The sequence below is a fragment of the Dipodomys spectabilis genome, unplaced genomic scaffold (assembly GCF_019054845.1).
Source record: "Dipodomys spectabilis isolate Male_0828 unplaced genomic scaffold, ASM1905484v1 ptg000009l, whole genome shotgun sequence".
NCBI classification, from domain to species: domain Eukaryota; kingdom Metazoa; phylum Chordata; class Mammalia; order Rodentia; family Heteromyidae; genus Dipodomys; species Dipodomys spectabilis.
In genome coordinates, this window is record NW_024870686.1 from 26,414,379 (window position 1) to 26,423,363 (window position 8,985).

The window sequence follows — 8,985 nt, forward strand, 5'->3', positions numbered from 1 at the left end:
AGGCCTGGTTTGAGTGTGGAGAAATCCTGAAACAGCTCGGTACTCCATGTCTACACAACCAGACCCACAGAGGAGAAGAGAGGCAGGTTGTACAGAAAAGGCTGCCTGGCAGGGTCTATGTGCGCACCTTATTATCCAGTCTGGTGCCCACCTGCATAGAAGAAGCATTGACTGAGACCACTCAGAACCACAGTGCCAGGGAGCTGCTGAGAAGTTCTCAGGGATAAGCTCCCCAAGTCTTGGGCCCAGAGTGGAGAAGCAAAGGCTCAGCAGACCTGCAGAGCAAATGGAAGACTCCTGGAGGGCTTCAGTATTCCCACTGCCATCCTGTCATGTCATGAAAAGTTGAATACTTCTTGTCTACATGGAATTGGACTTTTACTTCTATTTGGGACATACCTGTGAGGGAGAGCAAACCTCCATCACCAGAAGACATTTTTCAAAAATGTTTAAAGGAGAGGGCCATCACTGGATATAAAGTGTACATGGACCAGCAATTGATTTTAAAAAAAAAAAAAGGATTTATTACGGAAGTATCCTGAAGAATCACTAAAGAACAAGTCAGATGGAGGACAAGAAGCAGATAGTATCAGAAACAAAACTATTCAAGGATCTCATCCCCAGAATCAACCTTGGGAGAATTCAAGTTCAAAGTTTCATTCTCACATCACTCCAATAAAAATTTGATCACAAATCTTGATTTATAGATAATGTTAATCCGTTTTCTGTCACCATAACAAATATTTAAGATACCTTACAATGTGGCTCCATTTTAGTCTCAGCCCCTGTTTCTCTGGGCTCTTGGTAGCCACTGGCCACTTTTTGACACTCTGACTCAAGTTGTGATAGAATTCTCTTCTTGCAAGAAAACTTTAAAGGAAGAGTATTGAAGTTGGCTCTCACCTAAACTTCAACAATCAAGAAAGTCTTGTGTTGGTTACTGCCCTGTATAGCACTGTTTCATTTTATAAATAGGCATATCGGTGACAGATTCTCTTGAATAAAAAAATCATGGAATATCCATACCTGCTGTCTTTTTTTTCTTTTATACAACATTGATTAATATTACAAACAGGCATGATTGGCCAGGGGTTGATGCTAGAGATAACAGAAAGAAATCTAATTTTCAAAATACTCCTGTGGTTTTCTTTAATCTAATACTCATAGTTTCCTGACATCTTTTGAAGCCAAGAACCTGAGCCGATTCTACAAAGCGGAAGGCATGTGCCAACACAGTCGTTGAGAGCAGCTGTCGAGTCCCAAGGTGTGTGGAGGTATGCGGATGAACATGCTCCAAGCATTTTGACAAAAGCCATAACACCATGGTGATTTGCACTTCGTGGTGGGTATATTCCCACATATGCTCATATGCCACTTTCTCTTGAAGTTATTATCAGAAATCAAAATAACTGGATTCGCATCCCAAATAATAAAGATGCAACCTCTTTAGAGAATGAAGCAGATTTATGACAAACCGTGGCCAGAAGTTACAATCCATGGAACAGTGAGGCATCACTTTGTATGCAACAGCAACGTGATGGACTCTTTTCTCCAAAGTAATGTCACTTTGTAACAGAACTGTATGGCCACTGATTTCTAGGGTGCATCATTTCATCCTCTTTGATATCTGTTTTTTTTTCCCACTCTTTGCTGTTTTATGCCAAATCAAAGTGAGAGTCTGTGGTACTGAGGAAATGACTGTCCAGTCAAAACCAGATCAGATTTTTTGGCCTAACCAATCTCCTGACTGTACAGAACATACATGAACATGCAGCTATGCAGGCATTCGATCCCAGAACGCTTAGATGCTCCAATACATTTACATGCTTAGACGCTATTATCACTAGCTGTCTATTTCTGGTCAAAGTATTTCACTTCACCTAAGTCTTAGTGTCCCCTTCTGCAAGAGTACCTATATCTACATCTATGAATTAACCATTTAAAGCACTTAGCATAGTGCTTGTCAAAGAGTAAGTACTCCATAAATATAAGCTATTATGTCATTACATTATAATAATTACCCAATAAGAATTACAAAGCCCATAGATCAGGCCTAACAGAGTGATTTTCACATTATAAATGCAGCCAATAACAAGAAGAACCTGGAAGGAATAATTTCCTACTTTAAACTTCTCTGGGATAAGTGAGAATCGTAAGACCAATTTTATATAGATTCTACCACAAAATTCTCTAAGCAAGGCAGTGAAGTTCACCTTATGTACTGCAATTCAGTATTTGTGCTGATTACATTGGACAAGACAGATAATGGATATAATAAAATAAAAAGCCAGGACTCATAGAAGTAGTAATATTCTCAGCAAGGAATTTTATTTTAACCATTCATTTGAAACAATAAAAAGTTCAAACTTCACTAGCTATAAAAAAAAATGAAAACCATAGGTAAAGGGACTTTATCCTTCCTGGTAAACTTAGCTTCGAATGGAAAATTCACACGAGAGTTTGACAACATACTGAAAAGTAAAAAGTCACATAGCAGATTGTATTTTCCAAAGACTGATTCAGTGACATTTCCCATCCTTTATACTCTTCTGCAACGTAACTTTCCCCTATTAAGAGATGTTTAATTTTCCACCCTACTGAATTTAAATGTGCCCTGTGATTGTTTTGATTAACAGAATGCAGGAAAAGTAATTCTATGCCAATTTCAGATGTAATCATTAAGTGGCCTAACAGCTGTCATGCATTTAAACACACACAAAAAAAAGACTAAGCCAAATGGAGAAGCCATGTGTTACCCTCCATCCCATAGTCCCAGTAGGCCTCCCTGCCCACAGAAGCCAGCCACCCAACAGCCATCCTAGATGACCAACCTATCATGAGAAAACTAGGTGAGAAAAATAGAGGGGCATGATTCTACCTTTCCACAATGTCAGAAGTTATTGAATAACCATCAGTTCACCAGCCACAAAAATGTGATTGGCTTGAATTTGCCAAGTACTGCTGAGTTCACTCACTAGCAAGGGCTATTGACACTGGTAAATTATTTTATGGGATCATACTTAATCATAATTGATATCAACATGCATATATAATATACATACATATACTTGTCATCATGATGTATGAGTTATAGAATGTCTACAAACAGGGCGTAAGCAACTGCAGAGTTCAAAGGGCCTTAGGGAGGGCAAGAGCAGGGAGCAGATGATACAGATGTTCTGAGAGCCACTCGGGTGGTTAGGTAACAGAACTGTGGAAGGTCAGGGTTCCTGACTCAGTCTTGCATTCTCAGAGATGATAGTATACTGGTGGCTGCTTTTCTATATAGGGGATTGAAAGTTTGTCTATTAATTTGAAACCCTCAACTACCTGGGAGCAATAAACTTCTATTATGTTTAAGCTTTCCAGGTTGCAGTCATTTTAATAGCAGATCGAGCAAACTAAAGAAATAATTGATAAGATAAACTTATCTTTGAAGTATTTGAAACTACGTATCACGAATGTATGAAGCCAAGTGTTTTAAACCTTGGCTCTTCCCACTAATTGCCTCAGATGTTTCCTAACTTAGTAATTAAATGGCTTGATTTTAATATCCTCTTAAGATGCAATGGGGGGTGGAGAGGATCAAATGCTAAAGAAGCTAGCCAACCATGGCAAAATTTGATATAGCTATGTCTGATGATACATGAACTTCACTTTCTTAAATATTCATATGCTAAAATGCAGAGGTTTATTGTTGTGGCCTTACTTGCCTTTCAATTTTATTTCATCAAAATGAGAGAATAACACAAATAGAGAGAAAGAACAAAAAAAGAAAGAAAATTCCAAACAGCAGGAAACAAGCTGTCTAGTGACTCTTCCTGTTATCACTTGAGTTTGAATAATTCTCTGAAACTGAAATATTGATGAATATTGAAGTTCATTCCAATTATGAACTAAATATTTATGTTCTCTCAAAATTGAGAGAGAGAGAGAGAGAGAGAGCGCAAAACATTTCTGATTTGGAGTCAGAATAATTCCATTCCTCTCTTAATCTTACCTTGCATGAATAATTCCAATTCCTCTCTTAATCTTACCTTGCATCCATTAGAATTTTTTTATTTTTTATTTTTTTATTGTGAAAAAAACCGTACAAAGGGGTTACAATTACATGGGCAAGATAATGAGTACATTTCTTATCAAGCATTGTAGCCTCCTCCTTTGTTTCCCCTTCCCATTCCTTCCCATCCTCCTCCCACCCCCCCTACTCAATCCTCCCCACCCCCAGCGCCCCCCCCACCAAAGTTGTGAAGTTCATTTTCGACATAATGACCCAGAAATGAACCTACAGACCTATAGCCATCTAATCTTCGATAAGGGAGCTAAAAATATAGGATGGAACAAAGACAGCCTCTTCAGGAAATGATGCAGGCAAAACTGGTTAATCACTTGTAGAAAACTAAAGCTAGATCCTTATATATCACCCTGCACCAATATCAACTCCAAATGGATCAAAGACCTCAGAGTTAAAACAGACGCTCTGAAAACATTACAGGATGGAATAGGAGAAACCCTAGGTCTCCTTGGCACGGGCCGAAATTTTCTTAATAGAGACCCTGAAACACAGCAAATCAAAGAAAGGTTGGACAAATGGGATTGCATGAAGTTGCAGGGCTTCTGCATGGCAAAGGGCATAGCTAGCAAGATCAATAGAAAACCCACGGATTGGGAGAAGATCTTCACTAGCCATACAATGGACAAGGGTCTCATATCTAAAATATACTTGGAACTCAAAAAATTAAATCCCCCAACAACAAATCCTCAAAGAAACAACTGCTCAATAAATAAGTGGGCTAAAGACTTAAAGAGAAACTTCTCTGAAGAGGAAAGAAGGATGGCCAATAGACACATGAAGAAATGCTCAACCTCCCTAGCCATAAAAGAAATGCAAATCAAAACAACATTGAGATACCACTTCACTCCAGTTAGAATAGCTAAAATCAAGAACTCTAATAACAACAGGTGCTGGAGGGGATGTGGACAGAAGGGAACCTTACTGCATTGTTGGTAGGAGTGTAAACTTGTTCAACCACTTTGGAAAGTAGTATGAAGGTTCCTCAAAAGACTCCACATAGAGCTCCCCTATGACCCAGCAATCCCACTTTTGGGCATTTACCCAAATGTTTACAAACAAGACCACACTAAAGCTACCAGCACAACTTTGTTTATTGCAGCATTATTTACCATAGCTAAGATATGGAACCAACCCAGATGCCTCTCAGTAGATGAATGGATCAAGAAAATGTGGTATATATACACAATGGAATTCTATGCCTCCATCAGAAAGAATGATATTGCCCCATTTGTTAGGAAATGGAAAGGCTTGGAAAAAATTATATTAAGTGAAGTAAGCTAGGCCCAAAGAAACATAGATCCCATGGTTTCCCTTATTTGCAATATCTAATATATGTCTGAGTCAAGCAGAAAAGGTTAGATGAGGTGATGTTAGGGAAATGAACCCTAAGATATGTATTCAAATGTTTTTTTTTTCTTTCATGCGATTGTTTCTAACACATTTATAAGATTATTTCTTTGTTGCTTTGTATGTCCTTTCCCCACAGTATGACCCCTGCTTTTACTGTATTTGATGTTGGTATAATTTGTGGAGGGGAAGGGGAAAAACAAGTCGTTTAAATAAGGATACAGGTGGACACATTGCAACAATGAGAAGTACCCGTTGTTATGTCCAAAACGAACTTTACAACTTTGGTGGGAGGGCAGTGAGGATTGGGTGAGGGGGTGGGGGAGGATGGGAAGGGATGGGAAGGGGAAACAAAGGAGGAGGCTACAATGTTTGATAAGAAATGTACTCATTATCTTGCCCATGTAATTGTAACCCCTCTATACAGTATTTTCACAATAAAAAATAAAAATTAAATAAAATAAAAAAGAATATAATATATATAATCCTAATTTTTGAGTCTTTAGGTAAATTATATTTACATTTCTCATTTTGCACTGTAGATCTATATTCTGTGTCAACCAGTCTCCGTGAATGAACTGAATATTACAGTTATCTTAAATTTATAAATACATATAAATAAAATACCATTCTTAATGAAAACGAACTTTACAAGTTTGGTGGGGAGGGGAAGCGGGGAGGATTGGGTGGGGGGGTGGGAGGGGGAGGATGGGAAGGGGAAACAAAGGAGGAGGCTACAATGCTTGATAAGAAATGTACTCATTATCTTGCCCATGTAATTGTAACCCCTCTGTACAGTATTTTCACAATTAAAAAAAAAAAGTGTTGAAATCCTAGCTACTCAGGAGGCTCAGACCTGAGGATCGTGATCCAAAGCCAGTCCGGGTGGGAGAGTCCTGTAAGACTCCTATCTCCAATTAACCCCAGAAAACCAAAAGTGGTGCTGTGGCTCAAAGTGGTAGAGTGCTAGACTTGAGCTGAAGAACTCAAGGACAGCACCCAGGCCCAGAGTTTAGGCCCCATGACCAAAAACAAAAAAAATAGGAGAGAAATATTTGATGTTTCAGCTTCTTTTATGAATTGAATTTCATCCATTCTCAAAATAACTTCCTAACTTGAAACCTGTCAATGCTAAGAGGGGGGAGGGAGAGGAAGAGACTACCAGAAAATAATATCTCCAAGTATGAGATTTTTTTTTCATTTTGGACTAAAGAAGATTATGATCAGGATATACACTATAGTAAATCATAGATGCACACATACACAGAGAGAGAGAGAGGCAGAGGGAGGGAGAGAGAGAGAAGAATAAGGGAAGATTTATTCACAAAAAGAAGATATTCACATCAGCTCCTTGAGCACAAAACCCACTGGCCGTCGAGACCTGAGATGAGAGTTGGTGCCAGCTCACGGGTGAAGTTGCCATTGCTGGACCGGCACGCTTTGTGCAGGGCACCACATCTGAATGGTTGAGGCATGCATTCTCCATAACTTTCTACCCCTGATTTTTGTCTGCTGATATGTACATCATTTTGTGTGCATGTAGTCATATTGGGCCTCACACTTTCTAGCCAGCCACTCTATCACTGACTTAAACTTCCAGCACTTTTTTACGCTGGTTCTTTTTGAGCTAGAATCTAGATGTGAAACTGAACTGTGAGCCTCCTATTTTATCACTTCCTACAATAGCTAGGTTGAGAGGCACATACCAACACCATTCCCAGCTTCTTGCGTTGACATGGAGTCTCATAGACTTTTCCAACCTAGGTTGATTTAGAACCACAATCCTCTCAATCTCTGCCCCCCAAGAAAGATTACAGATGTAATACACCCGCATCCAGAACAAACTTGCATCTTGAGATCAGCAACTTATACAAGCCCCAACCACCAATCAGATTCTAATCGAGTATAGGGACTTTAAAGAGCTAGTGAAGGTTCAGTTAGGACATCTGGGTGGTAAACTGACTCAATATAACTGGTATCCCTAATATTTAAGGCAATCTTAGTTATAAGGGAGGATGGGTTGCACCATTTCCTCCTCAGGTTCAAAGAGAATTGGTTGCCCTTCCTAAGTGTTCAGCCCAAATAAAAACTGCTGGACTGTTGAGCTCATCTTTGTGCTCTTTTCTTACACTTTCAATGTAGGTTCCCAGAGATTATTATATGAATACACACAAAGAAGACAGCCCTCAAAACTTGGAAAAAATTATATTAAGTGAAGTAAGCCAGACCCAAAGAAACATAGGTCCCATGGTTTCCCTTATTTGCAATATCTAGTATATGTATGAGTCAAGCGGAAAAGGTCAGATAATGTGATGTCAGGAAAATGAACCCTTAGATATGTATTTTAATGTTTTTTTCTTTCATGCATGTGTTTCTAACGCATTTATAAGATTATCTCTTTGTTGCTTTGTATGTCCCTCCCCCACAGTATAACCCCTGCTTTCACTATATTTGATGTCAGTATAACTTGTGGAGGAGATGGGGAAAAACAAGTCGTTTAAGGATACAGGTGGACCTGTTGCAACAATGAGAAGTACAAGTTGTCATGTCCAAAACGAGCTTTATAAGGTCGGTGGGGGGGGGGGGAAGGCGGGGGAAGGAGAAGGATTGGGATTGGGGGGAAGGGGGGAGGCTGGGAAGGGATGTGAAGTGTAAACAAAGGAGGAGGCTGCAATGCTTGGTAAGAAATGTACGCATTACCCTGCCCATGTAATTGTAACCCCTCTGTACAGTATGTTCACAAATAAAATAAAATTAAATTTTAAAAAAAAAAAAAAAAAAAAAAAAGAAGACAGCCCTCAGCAAGCCAAGAAGACAAGTGTGGAGAAAGTGGGCCTGCCATGGTCTTGATCTTGGATGGAAAGGCTTCACCACTGCGAGAAAACCAATCTCCCTCGGTGAGGCACTGAGTGGTATTTTGTGATGGCAGCCCAAGGAGACAACTTCCACTAAGCGTGGAGCTAACTTGTCACGTAACAACACGTGATGTATTTTCTCACTCCATCTCAAACTAAATGCACACATTTCCCACTCACTCCTTTCACTACTCAAAACTAGCTCAACAGTTTAGCCCTGAAATACACCAATGAGATGTGTGAGCACACTTCCTCAGAAGAAACTTGATATTCAGCGGCTTGATTCCCTGACAGATTATAGAGAAGTCTTTCCCTGACTGACTTCTAAGCTTTCAGGAAAAGTAATAGATGGCAATTAAGCAGTGTATGGCCTTGTTTGATATGTGTGTGTGTGTGTGTGTGTGTGTTAGGGTTTGAACTTAGGACTTAGACACTGTCACCTCTAGTATCTGTGGTCAAAGCTGAGCTTTATCACTTGAGCCATCGCTCCACTTCTAGTTTCTTTAATTTTAGAATGTCACCATGACTAAGATCACAAAAGGAAGTGGGGAGGGAAAAGAGAAAAGAAACATAGGTTTCTAACCCAATTGAAAACTTGTCATTACAAATACTCTGCCTCTCGTCTGCTTTCGTTAGCAGCCTGCTACAGACATTTCATTATGTGAAATCGCCGACCTCTTGCTCTTCACCGGCAGGGAGCTGTCCCAG